This window comes from Mobula birostris, chromosome 2, assembly GCF_030028105.1.
Source record: "Mobula birostris isolate sMobBir1 chromosome 2, sMobBir1.hap1, whole genome shotgun sequence".
Taxonomy (NCBI): Eukaryota; Metazoa; Chordata; class Chondrichthyes; order Myliobatiformes; family Myliobatidae; genus Mobula; species Mobula birostris.
The window spans coordinates 3,897,113-3,923,649 of NC_092371.1; the positions used below are offsets into that span (position 1 = coordinate 3,897,113).

At 42.9% G+C, this 26,537-nt stretch overlaps 1 protein-coding gene across 3 annotated transcripts in view; it reads left to right on the forward strand.

The window, feature by feature from the left end:
* Positions 1 to 26,537, forward strand: part of gatad2b (GATA zinc finger domain containing 2B) — a 141,488-nt gene that overhangs the window by 21,874 nt on the left and 93,077 nt on the right. For 2 of the 3 annotated variants that reach the window (XM_072281122.1, XM_072281129.1), the window contains exon 2: positions 6,116 to 6,263. The exons of the other annotated variant lie outside the window; for it this stretch is intronic. The gene's annotated coding sequence lies outside the window, so the exon portion shown is untranslated. The remainder of the gene's footprint in view (positions 1 to 6,115; positions 6,264 to 26,537) is intronic. 3 annotated transcript variants of the gene reach the window in all.

The window sequence follows — 26,537 nt, forward strand, 5'->3', positions numbered from 1 at the left end:
TATCAGTTTATTCCAAATAAACTGATTCCTAAGCTCCGGAACCTGGGCCTCAGCACTCAGATCTGCAGCTGGATCTTCAACTTCCTCACAGACAGGACCCAGGCTGTAAAAATAGGGGACAAGCTCTCCTCTGCAATCACTCTGAGCACCGGTGTCCCACAAGGCTGTGTACTCAGCCCCCTGCTATACTCACTGTGAGAGAAGTAAAAGTACCTACTTTAAGTTCAGCCAACTTTTCTAATCCCTCCATGCTAATCATTTTTAATTTATCCAATGTGTCTCAGTCATCTTTTCCTTAATTATTACTTTGGAAGCACCACCTTTCATGATGAAGACAAGTGAAGCTTTAGTACTTTAAAGCTGCCTTCAGCATCCATTTATGTCCTCCTCCCCTTTCTACTATTTATATATGTATATTGCATTTTAAATGATCTCATGTAACATTGGACAATTACAGCACAGGAACAAACCTATCGGCCCATATCACAGGAAAATTTCCTAATGATGCCTCATTAAACTGATCCCTTTTGTCTGCACATGGTCACTATCCCTCCATTATTTGCATATTGATGTATCTCTCTAAGAGCCTCAACTACAACTCCTGGCAGCCCATACTCTCTGTTTGAAATAAAACTACTATTGCTTTGAAATTCAAACCCCTCCACCCCCACCATCTTAAATGCACCCCTTCTAGTATTAGACATATTGACCCTGGGGAAAAGATTCTGGCTGTCTGTCTGTCTCCTAGCAACGAGGATACCGAATGAAGTTTCTGGGAATGAAGAATATCTGTATGTTGAGTTTTACGAATGTCAAGCGATAAGGTTTGTGCATCTTCACAAGGAGGTCCATTAGCTGATCTATCTGACACTTGCCAAGTGATTGAAGTTGTCCGGATAGCCCCTCTGTCCCAAATTGGTCTTTGGATGTCCAGTCCCTATAGACTTTCATCCCCCATCAGGAAGGTCTCAAAGCTCTACGCTTCTTTTTGGATTCCAGACCTAATCAGTTCCCCTCTACCACCACTCTGCTCCGTCTAGCGGAATTAGTCCTTACGCTTAATAATTTCTCCTTTGGCTCCTCCCACTTCCTCCAAACTAAAGGTGTAGCTATGGGCACCCGTATGGGTCCTAGCTATGCCTGCCTTTTTGTTGGCTTTGTGGAACAATCTATGTTCCGTGCCTATTCTGGTATCTGTCCCCCACTTTTCCTTTGCTACATCGAAGACTGCATTGGCGCTGCTTCCTGCACGCATGCTGAGCTCGTTGACTTTATTAACTTTGCCTCCAACTTTCACCCTGCCCTCAAGTTTACCTGGTCCATTTCCGACACCTCCCTCCCCTTTCTAGATCTTTCTGTCTCTGTCTTTGGAGACAGCTTATCCACTGATGTCTACTATAAGCCTACTGACTCTCACAGCTATCTGGACTATTCCTCTTCTCACCCTGTCTCTTGCAAAAACGCCATCCCCTTCTCGCAATTCCTCCCTCTCCGCCGCATCTGCTGTCAGGATGAGGCTTTTCATTCTAGGACGAGGGAGATGTTCTCCTTTTTTAAAGAAAGGGGCTTCCCTTGCTCCACTATCAACTTTGCTCTTAAACGCATCTCCCCCATTTCACGTATATCTGCTCTCACTCCATCCTCCCGCCACCCCACTAGGAATAGGGTTCCCCTGGTCCTCACCTACCACCCCAGCAGCCTCCGGGTCCAACATATTATTCTCCGTAACTTCCGCCACCTCCAACGGGATCCCACCACATCTTTCCCTCCCCCCCCCTCTGCATTCCGCAGGGATCACTCCCTACACAACTCCCTTGTCCATTCGTCCCCCCCATCCCTCCCCACTGATCTCCCTCCTGGCACTTATCCTTGTAAGCGGAACAAGTGCTACACATGCCCTTACACTTCCTCCCTTACCACCATTCAGGGCCCCAGACAGTCCTTCCAGGTGAGGCGACACTTCACCTGTGAGTCGGCTGGGGTGATATACTGCGTCCGGTGCTCCTGATGTGACCTTTTATATATTGGCGAGACCCGACGCAGACTGGGAGATCGTTTTGCTGAACACCTACGCTCTGTCCGCCAGAGAAAGCAGGATCTCCCAGTGGCCACACATTTTAATTCCACGTCCCATTCCCATTCTGACATGTCTATCCACGGCCTCCTCTACTGTAAAGATGAATCCACACTCAGGTTGGAGGAACAACACCTTATATTCCGTCTGGGTAGCCTCCAACCTGATGGCATGAACATCGACTTCTCTAACTTCCGCTAATGACCCACCTCCCCCTCATACCCCATCTGTTACTTATTTTTATACACACATTCTTTCTCTCACTCTCCTTTTTCTCCCTCTGTCCCTCTGAATATACTCCTTGCCCATCCTCTGGGTTTCCCCCCTCCCCCTTTTCCTTCTCCCTGGGCCTCCTGTCCCATGATCCTCTCATATCCCCTTTTGCCAATCACCTGTCCAGCTCTTGGCTCCATCCCTCCCCCTCCTGTCTTCTCCTATCATTTTGGATCTCCCCCTCCCTCTCCCACTTTCAAATCTCTTACTCACTCTTCCTTCAGTTAGTCCTGACGAAGGGTCTCGGCCTGAAACGTCGACTGTACCTCTTCCTAAAGATGCTGCCTGGCCTGCTGCGTTCACCAGCAACTTTGATGTGTGTTGCTTGAATTTCCAGCATCTGCAGAATTCCTGTTGTTTGGTCTTGAATGCGCCTTTTTTTGTATGAGTTAATGTTTGCTTCAGCTGGAAAAGCTCCAGCTCCTGTTTGACTATAGTCATAGTCATACTTTATTGATCCCGGGGGAAATTGGTTTTCGTTACAGTTGCCCATAAATAATAAATAGTAATAGAACCATAAATAAACCAGAGAGTACACTTCTGGAAGGTGTAGGAATGAAGAGAGGTCTACTGGTAGTTATGCATTTGCCATGAATTGCCAGGGTAGGTTGAGACAGTGATGATAACATACCAGATCCCAGACTTCAGCAATAATGTCTTACAACAGACACACTTACTCCAATCCACTGAGTTTGTGCTGGCCATCATCCGCTTATTTACACTGATCATATTTTCAAGTTCAATTTCAAGTTTAATTGTCATTCAACAATAAGTTAATACAGCCAAACAAAACAGTGTAGCTCTAGGGCCAGGATGCAAAACACAGTACCAACAGTCCTACACAGTAAAAGGCACATATAGCTATATAAGCTGGCAGTTAAATACAGTCACACAAAGAAATACTTAGCAACACACAGAAAATGCTGGAGGAACTCAGCAAGCCAGGCAGCATCTGTGGAAAAGAGTAAACAGCTGACGTTTTGGGCCGAGACCCTTCATCAGGACTGGGGAAAAAAGACGAGAAGTTAGAGTAAGAAGGTTTGGGGAGGGGAGGAAGAAATACAAAGTAGTAGGTGATAGGTGAAATCGAGAAAGGGGGAAGGGTGAAGTAGAGAGCTGGGAAGTTGATTGGTGAAAGAGGGAATCTGATAGGAAAGGACAGAAGGCGGGATGCAGGGAGCACCAGAGGGTGGTCATGGGCAGGTAAGGATATAAGGGTGAGGGAGGGAAATAGGAATGGGAATGGTGAAATGGAGGGGGGGGGGAAGCAATTCCAGAAGTTTGAGAAATCGATGTTCATGCTATCAGATTGGATATTACCCAGACAGATTATAAAGTGTTACTCCACCAACTTGAGTGTGGCTTCATCATGAAAGGGACACGGAATTAAAATAGGAGGCCACTGGGAGATAACGCTTTTTCTGGTGAAGCGGTCTCCCAATCTACATCAGATCTCACCGATATACAGGAGGCCTCACCAGCAGCACTGGGTACAGTAAATGATCCCAGCAGACTTGCAGGGAAAGTGCTACACCTGCCCCTACACCACCTCCCTCACTACCATTCAGGGCCCCAAGCAAACCTTCCAGGTGAGGCGACACTTCACCTGTGAGTCTGTTGGGATCATCTACTGTCACTTCATCTGTGAGTCTGTTGGGTGCCTCCCATATATCAGTGAGACCTGACGTAGATTCAGAGACCACTTCGCCAAGCACCTACACTCTGTCCTCCAGCATTTTGTGTGTTTTGCTGGAATTTCAAGCATTTGCAAATTTTCTCGTGTTCGCAAAAAAAAAATACACTTTGTCTTCTGCCAAGCCAAGGGGCAGCACCAGCTTCACGCCACATCACCATGTCACTCTGGTGGAGTGCCCGACTCTAATGCTTCCCCCTGGGTGACTGAGGCCAAGTAGCTTCCCTGGCTTGCAGCATTCCACACCATCAATGCGATCATAAGAAAAGAGACTAGGATGATCACTCACTGTTAGAGTGATCATCTTTGTATACCCACTCCAATGCCCCTCTGTCCGCTCCACGTCCTGCTCCTTCAGTTTCTCAGTCAACAAGCAACTTGCTGATGGGGTAGACCTGCAGTACTTTTTAGTTACAGTCCTGTGGGGTCTTACAATCGTAAAAAAAAAAATACTTTTTAAAAAAGACAACACAAGCCGCTGCGTCTGAGTGTACTGCCTTCTTCTCGGAAGGTATTTCTCCTTCTGTTAAAAGCTTGATTTAGGGTGACGGTTCAAGTTCACTGTTACAATGGCAGGATCAGTCATAGGAGTAGAGTTTGACAGGCTGGGCCATTTCTTCTTGCAGTTCAGAGAAATCAGAGGTTATTTCATTGAAACTTGCAATTACAGGTCGACCTTCACTAATCTGACCACCTGTAATCCAGTTCCTTCGCTACTCCGGCACTGATTATGCTTAATGTGATCCTTCTGTAATTCGGCATTTTCACTAATCGGGCACTCCTCAGGTCCCAATGGTGCCGGATTAGTGAAGGTCGACCTGTACTCATCAAAAACACCTCAGGGTGGATGCAAGGAGAAAGTCCCCCTTCATTGAAGCATCTCAGCTGTTTGCCACTAAACTAGGGAGAAATTTCTTAGTCTAGAGGATGGTGAATCTTCAGAATTCTCTACCTTAGAGGTCTATGCAGATTGTCACTGCATTCAATATGAAAACCTATAGAACCAAGAAGTAACCAAGACAAATGGCAAGATGTTACCCTTCAACCATCAGTCTCCTGAATCAGCGAGGGTACCTTCACTCACCTCATCTCTGAGCTGATTCCACAGCCTAAGACTCACTTTCAAGGGGCTCTACAACTCATGTTCTCAGTATTAGTTATTTGCACAGATTGTCTTCTTTTGCACATTGGTTATGTGTCAGTTTTTGTGTGTGGCTTTTCATTAATTGTATTTCTTCATTCTGTGAATGCCTGCAAGACAATGAACCTGAGATTGCATGTATATACTTTGATAATAAATTTACTTAGAACTTATTAGTGTTTGAGGTAAAAGTCTCACCATGACCTTGCTAAATGTTGGATGAAAATCAAAACAAAAACTAGATGCTGGAAGCTGAAGTGAAAACTTGTATCTTGCCGTTATAAAATTCTTAATTTCTCAATCTAGCTCATTGTGGTCTTGCACTTTGTCTTCCTGCACTGCACCTTTTCCATAATTGTAACGTTACATTCTGCCATTGTGTTTTTTCCCTCTTTTTGTATGACCTCTATGTACTAGTGTATGGAATAATTGGTCTGGCTGGCATGCAAACAAAAGCTTTTCACTGTATCTTGGTACACATGACAAAAGTGAACCAATACCAAACAAAATGGTGGAAACATCTTCAGTTAAGGTGTTTAGAAGAACACCCTGTGTTTTCGGAGCCATGGCATCATGTGCAAGCTTCTTTAAATGGGACTAATCAATCCCAGACTCTGGGTGCTCCATTTTGCAGCACGAAGCATTCTTGCAGCCAGCTGAGTTTCGAGCAATGTCTCTTATGTGTCTGGCTTTCTGCGTCGCGGCATTTACAGTTCCACAATTAAGTGCATTCATCATAATCATCATTACTTTAACGTGATCGTAAATTTAGATCCAATAGAATTCTGATCAATTCTTTGAGTTTCTAACTTTGTGCCCCAAGGGAATTGTAAATCTATTTTCTTTTGAGCCATGAGCTTGTGACCAGACATGCAGTAATCAAACAGTGAATGATCTGGGTTTTCACACAGTCTTGATTTATTTTGCTTTGCAGAGGATGTAGTGTTTGGAGTCTGATCGTCCTTCAGATCCCTCCACCTTGCTTTCTGTCATCAGTTTCTTGTCCAGGATGACTCTGCCCATTGCGTGACGTCAACATCTTTGGTTTCTGCCTCTCTGAATTGTTCAAGAGACTGCAGCAGGTAAGAGGATTCCTGCTGTCTGCACAGAGGCAGCCTGCTTCAGCTCTTCATCGAAACTATCCCCCCTTACTCCCAGAATTTCTGCTCATCTGACAGTAATAGTGCATGTCCTTCAAACTTCCCTGACATGAAGATGTTGGGTAATACATTCCCAGCTCCAGAAGGAATTTTACTACTTCCAGGGGTATCCTTTGAGAGTAAACAGTCAGGTTAGCAAATTCCATTGGTATCCTTGTCTCACCCCCTATATCTACATTCAGGAAGATTATTGTTAAAACCGTCCAGGGCATTATGAATTGTCAGAAATAGGCCCTTGTGTCCTGTCCCTACCGTTTTTGAATTGGCAAGTTGGTGTGCCAGCTTGATCACCTGGATCAGGAGGTAATGTGTCAAGCCTCATCTCCTGCTGAGACCGGACAATCCAACCCAGCTGGTGCTCTGTTAGAGAAATGCGTGCATTCTGCATTGAAAGTTGGATGGCATGTGAAACTGGATCCTCAGTGGTAAGGGTTAAAATGATTGGTGACACTGTGAACAGCATGGAAGGTCACCTAAAGCTACAGCAGGACATGGTTAAACTGGGAATGTGGGCAAGAGAATGACAGATGAAATTTAACTTGGCATGGACAAGTGCAAAAGGATGCATTTTGGGAAGTTAAACCAGGGCAGGATATACATGGTGAATGTTGGGGCACCGGGAAGTATTTTTCAATAGAAAGACAGTTAGGCCCACCAGGGCATACTGGGGCTATTACATCACCAGTGACCCAGGTACAATTCCTGCAGCTGTCTATAAGGTCTGTCTGTATACTCTTCCCATGACTGTGTGGGTTTTCTCCGGCTGCTGTAGTTGTACAGGTTAGTAGGATAATTGGCCGTGTGTGTAATGTGTGGCACGAGGCTGTTGGGTTGGTGAGCCTGTAACTGTGCTATATCTGTAAATAAGAGTTGGGGTGTATGTCCCTTAGGCAGTCAGGAAATCCACCCTGACGGTCTCCCAAATGCTTATTCATACGTACAGGCTCTTCACTAATCAGTACCGTTAACCTTGGAAGATCTGTAATATGACAGGATTCAGAGCATAATTTATTAACACAGTGTAGGAACTTTGGACCTTAAAAGCAACTAGCATAAGGCTACAGGAGCAGAATTAAGCCATTTGGCCCATTGAGTCTGCTCTGCTATTCCTTCATTACTGATTTATTATCCCTCTGAACCCATTTTCCTGCCTTCTCTCCATAACCTTTGATGGCCTTACTAATCAAGAACCTATCAACCTGTGCTTTAAATATACCTAATGACTTGGCCTCTACAGCCATCTGTGGCACTGAATTGTACTGATTCACCACTGATTCATCTGGGTTTTGTGTTTGGTGAAAGAGTTGTGAAAGTCGTGCTTGTTCTCAGTGATATAGAGAAGTGATTAAATGATCGCTGTCTTTAGGATACAAAAAGTGATCGGCTGAGTTTGACCAGATATTTTATCTGGTCGCAAGTAGCTGATGTTGCCTGAGCTCATAGTGCAGTAAAAAAATAGCTCTACAGAAACAATATCTGTGTGAGTGGTGAGTACATAAAACTGGGTTGAAGCAATTCATTCAAATGAAATATTCCAAGATACTAAATGAATCCGAATCAGACTTATTATCACTGACTTAAATAATGTGAAATGTGTTGTTTTGTAGTAATAGTACAATGCAAAGCCATAAATCACAAAAATGAACCGTTCAAACAGAAGGAATAATGAGGCATAGATTCCTGGACTATTCAGAAGTCTGATGGGGGAGGATTAGAAGCTGAGTGTGGATCTTCATGCTGCAGTGCCTCCTTCCGAATGGTGGGAACGCATAGAGAACATGTCTCGGTGGTGAGGTTACTTCAGATAGAATAGAACAGAACTTTATTATTGTTGCTCACCAAAATGAGATTGTGGGGCTACTTCAATCTATGCAAAATCAATATTTACAACGCACGTAGTGTAACTTAAATTTTTTTTAAAATTATATTTACATGCAAAAAGTGACAACAATATTCCATATCACTTGAAAGGGCATTGGCAAGCTGGGTTGTAGCGTTATTCAGCTGCACAACAGACCTGGGGAAGAAGCTGTTCTTCAGTCGTACTGTCTTGGCTAAGATGTTTCTGTACCTCCTACCAGATGGCAGGAGATTGAACAAACAGTGTCTGGGATGGAATGGGTCTTTAATGATGTTTGGAGCACACTGTAGGAATTGAGAGTTATAAATTGTCTCCAGATCTGGTAGTTGAATGATGTGCTCGGCCATCCTAATCACCCCTTGGAGGGCTTTGTGATCTATCTTGCTGCAGCTACAGTACCACACTGTCAGTATGCTCTCTATCGTACATCAATAAAATTTGGCCAGCAATTTTTGGGGCAGATTAGCTATCTTTAAGCACCTCAGGTAGTATAACTGCTGCTGTGCCTTCCCTACTATTGAGGTTGTGTTGCTAGACCAAGAGAACTCTTCAGTGATGTTCATCTCCAAAAACTTGAACTGGAGGCCCTTTCCAGTACCTCACCGTTTATGAATAGTGGAGCTTGTTCCTCTTGCTTTCCTGAAGTCATTTACAATTTATTTTGTTGTCTTGATGTTGAGTGATAGGTTGTAATTCTTGCTCTAATCAGACAGTTTCAGCACCTCCCCTCTATATGTAGATTTGTTATTGTTTGTGATTAGGCCTGACACAGTTGTGTCGTCTGCAAATATGATGACTGAGTGTGCATTACAAGCAGGAGTGCAGTTATAAGGGTGGGCTCAGTGTGGGGCATTGGTGTTCAGGGTTGGGGGGAGGGGTTTGCTGAAGTGCACTTGCCTAGTTTCACTGTATGGGTACAGTTAGTGAGGAAGTCAGATTCAGTCAGAATGTACCAAAGATTCAAAGCTAAAGTACAACCCTAAGATTTGTCTTCCCACAGACAGCCACAAAACAAAGAAAACCATGGAACCTGTTTAAAGAAAAGTATCAAACCCCACCCCCAAAGCGCAGAAACAGCAAGAAAAAAAATGAATGGAAAACACAGAATACAAAACATTAGATTGCAAATAAATTGAAAGAGTCTGGGCATGTTCAATCCAGTGCCATGTCTCTCGCTATCTGCAGGCCATAGCTCTAGTCCGCCCCGATCAAAATCGCACAGAACAGCAACAAAAAAGTGGAGCAGAAACCAGAAACACAACATCAGGTGAACCACAGAGTCCAATCCATAAAACGTGACGACTAAACCTTGTCCAAGACCCATTGATGTTTCTTGGCCTCCAGGCCATACTGTTCACTCAAAACCTTGCCAAACTCCCTCGGAGACAAAGCGCTAGATCACTCAATCACATTCCACCAAAATGTAGACCACAGGCTCCAACAGTAGCAGAACTACATTTGAAAGAAAAATATGAAGTAAATGAAGTGAAAGAAGTAGTTTTGTGAACCAGCTGCAACCATCTTTGGTCGCACTGTTAGCTGGCTTCATCTTCTTCTGGACTTCTTCAAATGAGCAACATAGGCACGCTATTCAAGTTACTGTGAGAGTAACGTTTGCTGAAGGATCAGGAAACTTCAGATCAATCTTTACCCTCTAGATCTTGTCTGGTCCTTAGTAAGATAATTGTTGGAGATTGATTGCCGTAACACTGGACAACAAGGATTTTGCTTCCTGAATTCTTTTAGTTGTATCTTATGGATTTTGGCCTGCTGATCATGAAAATCACCATGAAATTTTCCTATCATACTCTTTTTAAAAATCAGCTATATTTGTTATTTCAATTCATAATTAAAGTCAATTCAAATGTTGCACACAATGTAAACTGAAAAGTTTCCTGTCTTGTCCAGGCATGCGCTGGGCATGCATAGGCAGGGCAGATGCTTTTTTTGCCACAGAGCTGTTGTGTACAGACCAAGTCAGATCATCGGTGATGTGTATACCAAGGAACTTTGAAACTACTCACCCTCTCAATTGCAGACCCATTGATGTTGATCGGGCTGAGCCTGTCTCCATCCCTCCTACAATTCACAATCAGCTCTTTTGCTTTTTGGACATTGAGGGAGAGGTTATTATGCTGGCACCACTGTGTCAGGGTGTCAACCTCTCATCAGTAGGCTGTCTCATTACCACTAGAAATAAGGCCAGTCATAGTCGTGTCATCTGCAAATTTGATCAGCAGATTGGAGTTGTGTGAGGCAGCACAGTCGTGGGTGCAAAGGGAGCAGAGAAGAGGACTCGGAACACAACCCTGGGGGGCACCTGTGTTGAGGGTCAGAGGGGTAGAGGTGAGGGAGCCCAAACTCACCAACTATTGGCAATCTGATAGGAAGTCTATGATCCAGCTGCACAAGGTGGGGTGCGGGCTGAGGTCTCTGAGCTTCCTGTCAAGTCTAGAGGGAATTATGGTGTGGAATGCTGAACTGTAGTCCAGGAACAGCATTCTAATGCATCCCTTTTCTTCAGGTGAGTGAGGACGCTGTGCAGTGCTGTGGTTATGGCATCATCAGTAGACCTGTTCCATCGGTAGGCGAATTGTAAGGGGGTCCAGTGTGGGTGGTAGCATGCTGCAGATGTAGTCTTTGCTTATACTTGAGGTGAGTGTGACAGGGCGCCAATCATTCAGTAATGCTACCTTGGTTTTCTTAGGTACAGGGACAATAATGGAGGATTTGAAACAGGAGGGCACTACACACTGGGAGAGGGAGAGATTAAAAATGTCTGTAAGCACACCTGCCAGCTGTTCAGCACACACTTTAAGGACGCGCTGTGGGGTGCCGTACGGCCCTGCTGCCTTGTGGCTGCTGACACGTTGTTATGCAATTAAATGCATTATATTTAATAAAAGTTAATTTCTTGTTTCTCCAAATTCCTACATCATGTAAGTAGCCTGAAATTTTGAGGCAGTACAGTACAGTTTCAAAATAACAAAAAAGGAAAAGGGCCCGAAGCAAAAGTTTGGGCACCCTGCATGGTCAGTACTTAGTACCACCCCCTTTGGCAAGTATCACAGCTTGTAAACGCTTTCTGTAGCCAGCTAAGAGTCTTTCAATTCTTGTTTGGGGGATTTTCGCACATTCTTCCTTGCAAAAGGCTTCTAGTTCTGTGAGATTCTTGGGTTGTCTTGCACGCACTTCTCTTTTGAGGTCTATCCACAGATTTTCATTAATGTTTAGGGTGGGGGACTGTGAGGGCCATGGCAAAACCTTCAGCTTGCGCCTCTTGAGGTAGTCCATTGTGGATTTTGAGGTGTGTTTAGCATCATTATCCTGTTGTAGAAGCCATCCTCTGTTCATCTTCAGCTTTTTTACAGACGGTGTGATGCTTGCTTTCAGAATTTGCTGGTGTTTAATTGAATTCATTCTTTCCTCTACCAGTGAAATGTTCCCCGTGCCACTGGCTGCAACACAAGCCCAAAGCATGATCGATCCAACCCCGTGCTTAACAGTTGGAGAGGTGTTCTTTCCATAAAATTCTGCACCCTTTTTTCTCCAAACATACCTTTGCTCATTGAACCAAAAGTTCTGTTTTAACTTCATCAGTCCACAGGACTTGTTTCCAAAATGCATCAGGCTTGTTTAGATGTTCCTTTGCAAACTTCTGACGCTGAATTTTGTGGTGAGGACACAGGAAAGGTTTTTTTCTGATGACTCTTCCATGAAGGTCATATTTGTGCAGGTGCCGCTGCACAGTAGAACAATGCACCACCACTCCAAAGTCTGCTAAATCTTCCTGAAGGTCTTTTGCAGTCAAACGGGGCTTTTGATTTGCCTTTCTAGCAATCCTACGAGCAGTTCTCTCGGAAAGTTTTCTTGGTCTTCCAGACCTCAACTTGACTTCCACCGTTCCTGTTAACTGCTATTTTTTAATTATATTACGAATTGAGGAAATGCCTACCTGAAGACACTTTGCTATCTTCTTATAGACTTCCCCTGCTTTGTGGGCATCATTTATTTTAATTTTCAGAGTGCTAGGCAGCTGCTTGGAGGAGTCCGTGGCTGCTGATTGTTGGGACAAGGTCTGAGGAGTCAGGGTATTTATAAAGCTTTGAAATTTGCATCACCTGGCCTTTCCTGATGATGACTGTGAACAAGCCCTAACAAGCTAATTAAGGTCTGAGACCTTGGTAAAAGTGATCTGAGAACTCAAATCTCTTGGAGTGCCCAAACTTTTGCTTGGTGCTCCTTTCCTTTTTTTCACTCAAAAATTGTACAAAACAAAAATAATACACCAATCTTGCTTAAAATGTTGAAAAGAATGTTTAATCTTTAACTTTATGATTTTTGGAGATCTGTTCATCTTTTGCGCCTTGTAAGGCATGAAAATGCCTGACACAGGCCTCTCATGGTCTGAGTCGACGTTCCCTCCCCTCCTTCCCTCTCTCATCCTCTACTCACTTAACTATTCACAGTAACAGAAATTTTGACTGGGGTGCCCAAACTTTTGCATGCCACTGTATGTCCTTTCATTCAAAGCATTATTTCGATCACCACTGCAGGCTTTCCTTTCAGCTAGAGATATAATCCCTCTATTGATTATCTCTAAACCAGGCTGCATTGTGAACCATTTTCCAGGAAAGTTGTAAGAGAAAGCCACAATGGCCAAACGCAGTTGCATTTATAAAGCACTTCACTGCTAAGGGGTCATCTTGAAGAGCAGTAGGTTGATTTAGCACAGCAAGATTCCACAAGTGCCAGTGGCCACTTCATCTGCTTCTGTGATACTGGCTGAGTGCTAAGTACTGGTCAGGCCTTTAAAAATTTTCCTTAGTTTTCATTTATGTCACCCTGAAGTAGGCAAGCAAGCTACCTCCATTGAGAGAGTGGTACCTTTCAGAGTTCATTGCTTCCGGGCAGTAAAGTCCACAGAGTAGGGCTTTAACCCATAACCTGAGCTATTAGAAATGGTTTTTTTATTGTCACATGTACCTAGGCACACTGAAAAAGTTCTCTTGCATATTGTTCATGCAGAATTCATTACATCATTGCAATGAGGCTGTATAAGGTAAAACAGTAACAGAATGCAGAATGAAGTGTTACAGTTACAGAGTGCAGTACAGGTAGACAATAAGGTGCAAGATCATATCTAGGTAGATTGTGAGGGGAAGAGAGCATCTTATTTTATTTAGTGATACAGCGTCAAGTAGGCCCTTCCAGCCCTTCAAGCAGTGCCACCCCAGTAACCCCCGACAACCAGATTAACCCTAACCTAATCATGGGACAGTTTACGATCTACCCAGTATGTCTTTGGACTGTAAGAGGAAATTGAAGCACCTGGGGAAAACCCACACATTCCACGGGGAAGGACGTACAGAAACTCTGAACAGAGCATTGCCGAATTCTGGAATGCCCTGAGCTGTAATAGTATTGCAGTAACTGCTATGCTACCATGGTGCTAGGGGCCATTAATGGTCCTATAACAGTGGGATTGAAGATCTCCTTGAGTCTGGTGATGCATGCTTTCAGGCTTTGTATCTTCTGCCTGATGGCAGAGGGGAGAAGAGAGAATGTCTGGGGTGACTGGAGGTTTTGATTGCTGGCTGCTTTACAGAGGCAGTGAGAAGTATAGACAGAGTCTACTCCCGCCTGAACTGTCCTACTAAGTGTTCCCAGCAGTTCCTCTTGTTATCTCTGATTTCCAGCTCTTTTGCATCACTGGGATTTTTTTGGTACTTTTAAGGGTGATATATAAATGCAGCATGAAGCAGATTTGGGCAGCATTGGGCAGGGAATGGTAAACTTGGTGAGATTTGATTTCACTCAGTAAAAGCCATACAGATTATTTCATTATAATAGTGCATTGAGGATTAGACGTTGGCTTCGTGGAAGAAACCAGAGAGTGGTTGTAGAGGGTTGCCTCTCTGACTGGAGGCCTGTAACTAGTGATGTGCCGCAGGGGTTGGTGCTGAGTCTGTTATTTGTCATCTGTATCAATGCTCTGGATGATGTGGTAAAGTGGATTAACCAGTTTGCGGATGACACCAATACTGGGGGCATAGTGACAGTGAGGAAGACTGTCAAAGCTCACAGTGGCATCTGGACTAGCTGGAAAAATGGCAGATGGAATTTAATACAGATAAGCGTGAGGTGTTGCACTTTGGGAGGACCAACCTGGGTAGGTCTTACACAGTGAGCAGTAGGGCGCTGAGGAGTGCGGTAGAACAGAGGGAGTTGGGAATTCATCCCTTGCAATTGGCGTCACAGGTAGATAGAGGTCATAAAGAAATCTTCTGGGACTTTGGCCTTCATAAATCAATGTATTCAGTACAAAAGTTGGTATATTATATTGAAATTGTATATGATATTGGTGAGGCACAATTTTGAAGTATTTTGTCCAGTTTTGGTCACCTACCTATAGGAAAGATGTAAATAATTGAAAGAGTACAGAGAAAATTTAGAAGGATATTGCTGTGACTTGGGACCTGAGTCATAGTGAAAGATTGAATAGAATAGGGCTTTATTCCCTAGATCATAGATGATTGAGGGGAGATCCGATAGAGGTTTACAAAATTATGAGGGGTACAGATAGGGTAAGTGCAAACAGGCTTTTTTTTTTTAACTGAGCTGGAGGTCATGGGTTAAGGGTGAAAGGTGAAATATTAGGGGGAATGTAAGTGGGAACTATTTTACTCAAAGGGTGGTGGGAGTGTGGAATGAGCTGCCAGTGGAAAATTTGGATGGGAGCAGTATAGAGGGCTATGGTCTGGTGGTGCAGGTCGATGGACTAGATGGCCAGAGGGCCCATTTTTGTGCTGTACTGCACCTCAACAAGGGAAAATAGTAAGAGTGCAGAATAAAGTGCAACAGCTATGAGGAGGTAGATTGTGAGGTCAAGGGTCTGTCTTATCGTATTAGGGCACCATTTATAAAAGCAGCCTTAATCCTGGTGCTATGTGCATTCAGGCACCTGCCTGCAAAAAAGAATTTTAACAAGAATACTGAACTGCCAAGTTGATAAGGGAGCTATGAAGTGTGAGTTTTTTTTCTCTCCTACATCAGTCAGTATCATCTGGATCAGGATCTATTTGCAGAGATAAGAGTGGGGCGGTCTGGTCAATCTCTCCTGTATCCCCTCTGAAGTGCACATCCCTTTTGGAGTGCAAATCAGATCTATTTATTTATTTATGATTATTTTATTTTCACTGACATACGTTAAGAAATTTGTCATTTTGCAGAGCAGTACAGTGCAATACATAAAATGTACTACTCAATAGCCACTTTATTAGGTACATCTCGTTAATGCAAATATTTCAGCCAATCATGTGGCAGCAGCTCAGTGCATGCAGGTGTGATCAAGGGGTCCATTTGTTGTTTTGACCAAACATCAGAATGGGGAAGAAATGTGATCTAAGTGATTTTGACTGAATGATTGTTGGTGTCAGACGAAGTGGTTTGACTATTTTAAAAACTCCAAAACTCCTGAGATTTTCATACATAACAATCTCTAGAGTTTATGGAGAATAGTGCAAAAAAACAAAACAAAATCCGGTGACTGGCAGAACTGTCGGAGGGGAATGGCCAGATGGTTTCAAGCTGACAGGAAGGCAACAGTAACTCAAAAAACACGCGTTACAACGGTGGTATGCAGAAGAGCATCTGTGAACACACAGTGCAGTATGTTGAAATTTGAAGTGGATTGAGTGTAAGTGGCCACTTTATTAGATACAGGAGTTATCTTCTGTTGCTGTAGCTCACCCACTTCAAGATTCGACGTTTGTGTTGGTGTGAGGTATTGAGATAGTGTTCATGGAACCAGACTGTTCAGAAATCTGATGGTGGATGGTAAAATGACTTTATTGCAGGACATATTGCAAGACATACTCCAGATGTGACCAAGCCAGCATTTTTGGAATGTTCAACAGTGTAATATGGGAAACGTGGCCTCCTATTAGAAGCAAGCTCCATTGAATGATGATGTGACAGTGACTCAATAATGTTTTTATTGAAGGGTCTTGAGGGTTGAGCACTGGGAGGCAGCAGCAGTAGAGAATTGTTCTCGGAAGCCGAGCACAGTGCAGCTTTGAGAGAATGTGTTAAATCAAGCTTCCTTCTACCCTCCCAAGGGATATAAAAGATCCACAATTGCTATGTGGGAGCAGTTAAGCTCTCAGGCAAAAGTAATATCCACTAAGCCACGGTTAAAACCTCATTCTATTAAACAATGCCATATGAGAAAAAATGGACAACTTTTTGGGGGAGTTAACTTTGGACAGTTGTCTGCACTTGGAGGTAGGAAATTTGAGATTTTCTGGGATATAAAGAAATATTCAAGCAGTTTACATTTATGCATTTTCTTTAATGTAGTTAAATATTCCAATCTGATTTGTGACCATACAGTTACACATGGAGATGTATTGGGTTAGGTAGATTAAAGCTGTCCAAGTAAAATTTAAGGAACATCTTAAATCCAGTCTTGCACAGACTGGAGAAGCTGGATTGTTCTCTGGAGCTAAGAGGGTCGAGGAAAATTGGAGCAAAACTATGCTGATGCTGGAATTGCTCACTACTGCCTCACAGCACCAGAGAACTGATTCATTCCCAACCTCTGATGCTGTTTATGTGTCCGGGAGGTTGCTTGTTCTCCCAGAGACCACGTACATTTCCCCTGGGATGCTCCAGTTTCTTTGTTACTTGGTATGTTTATGGGCTGCTGTATTACAATACACTGTCTTTAGTATACAGATTTCCCCCGCCATCCGAAGGTAGAGCGTTCCTATGAAACAGTTCATAAGCCGAAATGTCGTAAAGCGAAGAAGCAATTACTATTTATTTATATGGGAAAATTTTGTAAGCGTTCACAGACCCAAAAATAACCTACCAAATCATGCCAAATAACACACAAAACCTAAAATAACAGTAACATGTAGTAAAAGCAGGAATGATATGATAAATAGACAGCCTATATAAAGTAGAAATACTTCTCTACAACGATTGCCTACACAGATCTCCGTAGTGAAAATCTCACGCAAGCGCTCTCGGCAGAAAATCTCACGTTAGCGCTGTTGGCATAAGTGCGCTCTCTAGTAACCTTTAAACTATGAAGCTGCCAAATCTACCAAATAACACGTAAAAATACACAGCCTATATAAAGTAGAAATAATGTATGTTCAGTGTAGTATCACTTACGGGAATCGGGACAGCGCCGAGCACACTGATGATGATGTGTTAGACTGAGTCGTCACAGGTTGGGTGGTGCAGTGGCCCCCACCCTCCAGGCCGCCGACCCGATACATTGCCGCGAAGCATGCAGGGGTAGCCGGGAGGCACGCAGCACATCTTTAAGAAAAAAGCTGAAATAAACATGCTAATTAATTAGGTGCTGCCGGCACGTAAATGTCGGCGCAGATCAGAGGCGATTTCCGATTGCAACGCCTCTGATCTGGGCCGACAATTACGTGCTAGGCGGCACCTAATTAAGTAGCATGTTTATTTCGGCTTTTCTCTTAAAGATGTACTGTGTGCCTCCTGGCTACCCCTGCATTCTCCGCGAATCGGTACAGTATTTGTCCGGGGCCCGGGGACTGGGGTGGTGGGACACGAGGGTGTCATCTCATCGTCGATCAGGGCAGGCAGCTCATCTTCTCCTATGACAGCCTGCCTTGATGTCGAAGGTTGAGGTTCGTCATCTGCTGTGGCTGATGTGGAAGGCTTGCTTGACTGCTAAGCCTCGAGCATTTTTATATCATACAGTTCTTTGTAAGGACTCAAAACATCCTGCAAATATCCCCTAAACCTACGTACCCTTTCAAAATTAAAGTCGTACTTTATCATTGCAGCGAAAATCTCACACAGTTGCTTCACTTTCTGTATTCGGTTGAATTCGGTTTCGATTGTTAACGTTTCCTTTTCCAGTTGCATTAGCCCTTCATCTATCAGTTCTTGGTCATGGGATGCCAAAACCTCTTCAACATCATCTTCGTCAGCTTCCACAAGCCAAACTCACTTTGTCCTTACTTCGTTCACCACAATCGAAACGCTTAATTATGTCTAGTTTTATGCTAAGTGTAACACCCTTACGAGCTCTTTCAGGCTTTTCCGATACCTTAGAATTCATCTTGCAAATGGCTGCTCACAGGCTCATGTTTAAGCAATGCCGTTCCGAATCCAGGGGAGAGCGGCTGCTCGGGGTGCGCGCTGATTTTTTTGCGCACTGATTTTTTATTGCGCGCTGCCTTTCTTCGTAACAGTGAAAACACCTTCTGAAAGCGAAAACAGGGTACTAATGTAGGTCTTTCGTAACAGTGAGGTTTCATAAAGTGAATGTTCGAAAAGCGGGGGACACCTGTATAGGTAAATGAGAGAATGGCACAGGGGCTAATGAGAAATGTGGGGATAATTAACAAATGGTATTAAAGTAGTATTGGTGGAAATGGGTGATTGATAGCTGCTTCTCTGCTCTGTCTAGGTCAACCCTTTTGGTCAAGGGTCATTCATCAAAATGAGTAAAGTAGAAAGATGTGGTTTTAATTTGCAGAGAGAAAGTGGAGAGAAAGGGCTGAGAGGAGGTTTGATGGAACATCACAGCAGGTTTAGGGGAGCGCCCACTCCAGTTTAATGACATCCTTCCTATGTATAGTACCCCAAGCACTCTAACAAAATTCTATAGATGTACTGTTGAAAGTATCCTAACCCTTTGCATCATGGTTTGGTACAGCTATTTGAATGCACAGAAACATAAATTGTAGAAATTAACAGCTTTTGCCTAGTACATCACTGGCACATCCCGCCCCACTATTGGTAGTATCTTGAGGAGGTTCAACATCAAAGATCCCTGCCATCCTTCCACAGCTATGAGATACAGAAGCCTGAAGCCTCACACCACTAGATTCAAGAATAGTTACATCCATGTAGCCAATCAGCAAAATCTTAATCACTATGAAACACAATGAATATTTTGCACTATAATGTACTTTATTTATGTTCTTTCTTGTATAAATTATGCATATTTTGTTTTTACTTTATCTCTTGTGAATGCTGTTCATGTGATGCTATGTATCTGATGTTACTGCAAGTTTTTGTTGCATCTGTGCACACATCTTCCTGTGCATATGACAATGAACGTGATTAAAATGTGGCTTTAACGATGTCTTACACAGCTGCTGTATTGCAGAGGTGGTGAGGGGTCAAGGTTGTGCAAGGATTTGACAAGGATGTGAATTTTAAATGGTGCTGGACAAAGAACTGATGTTGGTCATTGAGCACAGTGGTTGATGGATGCAAATACTTCCTTTTTCACGTGAAGTCTCCTATGGAGCATGTTGAGTGGTGTTACAGAGGAAAACCTTTAGGGCAGTTTTCTGTCAGTTATATATTCTAAGCAGTAGTCAGAAGAAAGGCCATTGTTCATAGCCGCCGGGGGAAGAATGTTGGCCAGAGTCCCTACAGAAATCCCTCCAGTTCCTTGCAAACTTCAGATTTCATCCACAGCACCTCCGAGAGGCAATGCAGTTTATTTGATTGATATGTTCAGGTCTCTGGAAACATGAACAGTCTGCTGGAAGTAGAAAGGATTCCTCACCACTCCAGCCCATGTCTGTAAGACACTGAGGCAGCAGGCTAATTAGGACGAACAGCGCTCCTTTGAAGCCTCTGCTGCTCAGTGGCTTCTGCAAGCACAAGACTAGCTGTGCTGCATAAAACACTCATGGTGCTATCACACCCCCTTGGCAGCACTGAGGCTGGATACGTGTAACAATGCAAAGAGAAATCTCTCTCTCTAGAGCCCCTTTCATCTCTGGATGTTATCAGGCATCAGTCAGTGTATGGAAAGCAAACTGCTGCGAACAGCAGTATGATAATCACCTACTGAACTGGTGTTGGTTCACCAGAGAACTCTTATATTGGCCTGGCAATAAGAGCTGTGGAATCTTACGAAAGATGACTCAGCACACCTCTTGTCCTCCTCTGGGGATTATCATGTTTCAAGTGGCTGGAACAGGGCTTGAACTCACTACCTTCTGATTTCGCTGCCACCAACAGATGGGTGAGGCTGAGTTAAAAGTTAACCTGAGTTGTAATCTCACTTCCTCTTTCCAAGGTGCTAAAATTGCTGAAGAAGGCATAGGACATGCTTACATTTGTTGGGCTGGTATTCGGGTATAAGTGTAAGGAAGATACGTTGCATCTATTGTAAAACTTTGGTTTAAGCCATATCTGCAGTATTGTGTGCATTTGCAGTCACCCTATTTACAGGAAGAATGATGTGGAAGCTTTGCAAAGAGTATAGAAGAGGCTCAACAGGATGTTGCCTGGATTAGAGGGCATGAGCCTTAATGAGAGGTTGGACAAACTTAGGCTGTTTCTTCTGGAGAAGACCTGTAAAAGTTTATAAGATTATGAGAGGCAATGCTAGAATAGATGGCCAATGTTTTTTCCCCCAGGGTAGAACTGGAGGGCATGTATTTTATCAGATGGCATGTTTAAAAGAGATGAGTGGAGTAAGTGTGTGGGGTAATTTTTTTTCTAGACGGAGGGATGGATGCCTGGAATGGGCTGACAGGTTTGGTGATGGAAGCAGATACGATGAAGACACTTAAGAGGGTGCTAGACAGCTATATGAATGTAGAGGGACTGGAGGGAGGTGGATCATGTACAGGCAGAAGAGATTTAATTTAATTTTTAATTGTGTGTGGTACAGACAGCATGGGACAAAGAGCCTATTCCTGTACTGTACTGTTGTATCTCCTTGTCTTTCTGTCAACAGTAGCTAAATCTTCTGTGCTAGAGAGGAGTATAGGGTGAGGGTTTGTTGGCTTCCTGATAATGAGATGTCACCTTTGCGTTGCCACATGTGGAAAGAACAACTCCTGCTGTGAGTTATGAGTTGTAGGTTATGGATTATTTTTGCACAGGAGTGGGCAATTCTGCATATTGCCCAAGGGAGGAGAAAGTACCTTGGGATAAAGGGAAATAGCAGAGATATTTCTCCAAGGCAGAAAACTTACCCAGAAGGACTGGAGGGCTGCAAGTCTGGTGTGAGAGAGGAGCTCAGAGAAATTTGCATCATTTAAGATCATGATACAGGAGAATTTGAAGAGAAGGGTAGTTATGAGGAGAGATGGAGAGGCTGCCTGTTTTCCGTGGAGCAGAGGAGTTTAAGAGGGGACATGATTAGTTTTTGTCATCTCATTATAGGAGGGATATAGACAATAGACAATAGGTGCAGGAGTAGGCCATTCAGCCCTTTGAGCCAACACCGCCATTCACTGTGATCATGGCTGATCATCCACAATCAGTATCCAGTTCCTGCCTTATCCCCATAACCTCTGATTCCACTATCTTTAAGAGCTCTATCCATCTCTTTCTTGAAAGCATCCAGAGACTTGGCCTCCACAGCCTTCTGGGGCAGAGCATTCCATATATCCACCACTCTCTGGGTGAAAAAGTTTTTCCTCAACTCCGTTCTAAATGGCCTACCCCTTATTCTTAAACTGTGGTGTCTGGTTCTGGACTCACCCATCAGCGGGAACATGCTTCCTGCCTCCAGCGTGTCCAATCCCTCAATAATCTTGCATGTTTCAATAAGATCCCCTCTCAGCCTTCTAAATTCCAGAGTATACAAGCCCAGTCGCTCCAATCTTTTGACATATGACAGTCCCCCCATCCCGGGAATTAACCTTGTGAACCTACGCTGCACTCCCTCAATAGCAAGAATGTTCTTCCTCAAATTTGGAGACCAAAACTGCACACAGTACTGCAGGTGTGGTCTCACCAGGGCCCTGTACAGCTGCAGAAGGACCTCTTTGCTCTTATACTCAATTCCCCTTGTTATGAAGGCCAGCATGCCATTAGCTTTCTTCACTGCCTGCTGTACTTGCATATGGAAGTTTTAGAGAGGGTGCAGAGGAGATTTACCAGGATGCTGCCTGGATTAGAGAGGGTGCAGAGGAGATTTACCAGGATGCTGCCTGGATTAGAGAGGGTGTCTTATGGGGATAGGTTGCATAAGCTAGGGCTTTTGTCTTTCAAGCAAAGGAGGATGAGATGTGACTTGATAAAGGTCTACAAGATGATAAGAAGCATGAATCAAGTGAATAGTTAGAGGCTTTTTCCCCAGGGTGGAAATGGAAATGATGTGAAATATAGACAATGATAATCTGTAGGAAACTTTTCCTCATATAAGAGGCAGATGAAAAAAAAATAGGGTAAGGGGTAAGAGATTTAGAGAAGACCCTCTTTCATTGGTATGTACTGCTGGAGAGAGAGAGTACTAGAGTCACTGAAAGCTAACATGTAGGTAATTGGTAAAGAAAATTGCCATTTGGCCTTACGCACTCAACTCCACGAGCAATACAGTAAAGCTAACTTACTACAATCACCTGGTGGCCTGGCAACTCCACACCTATGACCTTTCGGACAGTTTTGGTTCCCCTTCCCAAGAAACATCACTTGCTATGGCAAGAATGCATTGAAGATTTTAGGACTAACATTATAATGAGAGATTGCAGAGGCTACACTCCTATTCTTTACATTCATTCAGCTTTCAAATGATGAAGTCACCTTATTGAAATGTACAAAGGTTCCTAGATACATTCTTAAACATTTGTTTTTAGATTATAAATCTTACGATCTCATTACATTGAGCTGCCAGTCCTGCTCCTACAACCAAGTCTCACTTGTGCTGTAAGCTCATCTGCCTTACCTACAGTAGTCCTTGCATTAAATACAGACACAACTCAGAACATTAGTCCCACGTTCATTTTGTTAGATGCAGAGAGAATATTTTCCGTGTTGTAGAACTGGGAGCATGGTCTCAAAATTAGTCCTAGGCTACTTAGTACTGAAATGATAATTTTTTTTTTGTTTCTTGGAGGCATCTTGGGAGTTCTTGTGCAGGATTTCCTAAAGGTTAATTTGCAGCTTGAGTCAGTGGTAAGGAAGGCAAATGCAATGTTAGCATTAATTTAGAGGACTAGAATACAAAAGAAAGGCTGAGGCTTTATAAGGCATTGGCCAGGCCACACTTGGACTATTATGAGCATTTTGGGGCCCCATATCTAAGAAAAAAGATGTGCTGGCAAAGGAGAGGGTCCAGAGGAGGTTCATGAGAATAATCCCAAGAATAAAAGGGTTAAATATGAGGAGCAGTTGATGGCTCTGGGCCTGTACTCACTGGAATTTAGAAAAATAAGGGGGTATAAAAAAGTAATGAAAAGAAAAGGAACAATAAGGTGGGGGGAATCTCTTTGAAGCCTATCAAATATTGAAAGGCCTAGTGGGTGTGGAGAGGGTTTCCTATAGTGGGAGTCTAGGACGAGAGGGCACAGCCTCAGAATAGGTGGATATCCATAGAGAAGAGAGATGAGGAAATGTTTCTTTAGGCAGAGGGTTGTGAATCTGTGGAATTCAGTGCCATAGAAAGGTGTGTAAGCCAAGTCATTGTGTCTACAGGTTTCCCCTGCTCTCCGAAGGTAGAGCATTCCTATGAAACTGTTCATAAGCCGAAATGGCGTAAAGCGAAGAAGCAATTACCATTAATTGCTATGGGAAAAATTTTTGAGCATTCCCAGACCCAAAAAATAACCTACCAAATCATACCAAATAGCACATAAAACATAAAATAACACTAACATATAGTAAAAACAGGAATGATATGATAAATACACAGCCTATATAACGTAGAAATAACGTATGTACAGTGTAGTTTCACTTAACAGAATCGGGAAGCAGAGTGGTGTAAAGCGAATGTTTGTAAAGCGGGGGGCACCCATATTTAAGGCAGAGGTTGATAGTTTCTTGATTAATCTGCACTTCAAAGGTTATGGGGAGAAGGTAGGAGAATGGGGTTGAGAGGGATAATAATCAGCCATGGTGGGATGGCAGAGCAGACTCCAATGGCTGAATAGCCCAATTCTCTCCTATGTTCACAATTTGCATCAAGGTCGGGCTGTAGCTTCCGTGTATCTTCTGTCAGACAAAGCCTTGTTGAATGGCCTTCCTCTGTGACCCATTCCTAGTGATGTAGAACAGCTGTGCCATGAGGAGATCAAGGTCAACCAAAACAAGTGTCTTTCTAGGAACATTATTTACTGAAAAATGCTGTAAACTCCTTGTGGTTGAGACATTCCACTGAAGCCCCAAACTGGAAATAAAAGATCAACAAGTTCTCCCATTTCTTTATAAACATTTATCTTGTAAAAAGCAAAATAGTTCTCTGACCATCTCACAAAACGCTGGAGGAACTCAGCAGGCCGGGCAGCATCTATGGAAAGAGTACAGTCGACATTTCGGGGTGAGGCCCTTCGGCAGGACTGGAGAAAAAAGATGAGTAGATTTAAAAGGTGGCCATATTTATTTAGTACGCTTGAGAAGTTTAATTTCAGTCCGATATTTATATCCTGGATTAAATTGATATATCATACCCCTCTAGCTTTGGTTTTGACTAATAATCAAAGATCTCCCTTTTTTCGATTATTTCGTGGTACTAGACAAGGTTGTCCTCTATTGCTATTCGAGATTCACCAAATATTTTTAGTATTACTCGTGGGAAAGAGATACATAAGTTATCATTATATGCAGATGATTTATTACTGTATATTTCTGACCCAGAGAAATCCATTCCTGCAATTTTATCTTTGTTGGCTAAGTTTAGTAAATTTTCTGGTTACAAACTGAATATTAATAAGAGTGAACTTTTTCCGTTAAATATGCAGGTTCCAAATTATAAACGTTTACCATTTAGATTAGTTACTGATCACTTTACCTATTTAGGAGTTAAAATCACCAAGAAGCATAAGGATCTATTAAAGGTTGATTTTTTACCTTTATTTGATCAGATTAAAGGGTAGTGTACTAAATGATCACCAATGTCTTTGTCATTAATTGGTCAGATCAACGCTGTTAAGATGATTATTTTACCTAAGTTTCTATATTTATTTCAAGCACTGCCAATTCTTATTCCAAAATTACTGGGCAATTAATATTCATTATTTAAAATTTTGGACATGGAATTGGGACACGGTTTCAAGTGCACAATGGGTTAATCTTGAATGTAATTCTATTTCAGGCTTTTCATTGGGTTCTATTCTAGGGACCTCGCTCCCCTTTGATTTTTCTAAATTGGACAAACAAATGGATAACCTAATAGTTAAATATACTCTTCGAATATGGTTTCAGTTTCGAAAATTTTTTGGACTGAATCATTTTATTTTAGCAAGCCCTGTTGTATCCAATTTTCTTTCTCATCCTTCGTTTTTGGACCAAGCCTATCTAGTCTGGAAAACAAAAGGTATAATACGATTTTCTGATTTATTTTTGGATAATTGTTTTATGCCTTTTGAACAATTATCTAATAAATGTAATTTACCTAGATCCTACTTTTTTAGATATTTACAGATCAGAAACTTTTTAAATACTGTGCTTACTACCTTTCTGATTTCGTATTCTACTGACATAATGGAAAAAAATTTAGATTGAAATCCTTTTCAGAAAGGTTCAATAGCAATTATTTATAATATGATAATGAAAATAAATCCAGGTGTTTCAAATACAATTAAGAACGATTGGGAAAGGGAACTTAAGCTTACTTTACCTACTGAGAAATGGCAAAAAATTTTCCAACTAGTTAATTCCTCTATATGTGCTAAACATGCGTTGATACAGTTTAAAGTTGTACACAGGGCTCATATGTCTAAGGATAAACTAGCTCGTTATTACTCTCATATAAACCCTGTATGTGATCGATGTCATTCTGAGACAGCTCCAGTAACTCATATGCTTTGGGCATCCCCTTTGCTGATAGATAGATAGCTAGGTATACTTTATTGATCCCGAGGGAAATTGGGTTCCATTACAGCCGCACCAACCAAGAATAGAGCATGAATATAGCAATACAAAAACCACAAACAATCAAACAAAATGCAAACTATGCCAGATGGAAAATAAGTCTACGACCAGTCTATTGGCTCAGGGTAACACTCACAGCACGCTGGAGGAACTCAGCAGGTCAGGCAGCATCCGTGGAAAAGATCGGTCAATGTTTCGGGCCGGAACCCTTCGTCAGGACTGTGAACCCAATCGTCAGGATTGGCCCAGGGTGTCTGACCCTCCACTAAGTTCGATGGCCACAGGCAGCAATGACCTCCCGTGCCGCCCAGTGTTGTATCTCGGTGGAATGTGGCCGAAGTCCAACAGTAAAAAGTTCAATATCCAGTCTGCAAACCCGTTCCTCAATCGTAATATGACCCGGATTGCACCATCTGTTGTTAACCAGAACAGTAAGCACCCAACTCCTTTACGCTTACCACTCTCAGAAATATTGGGACGATATCTTTGATATT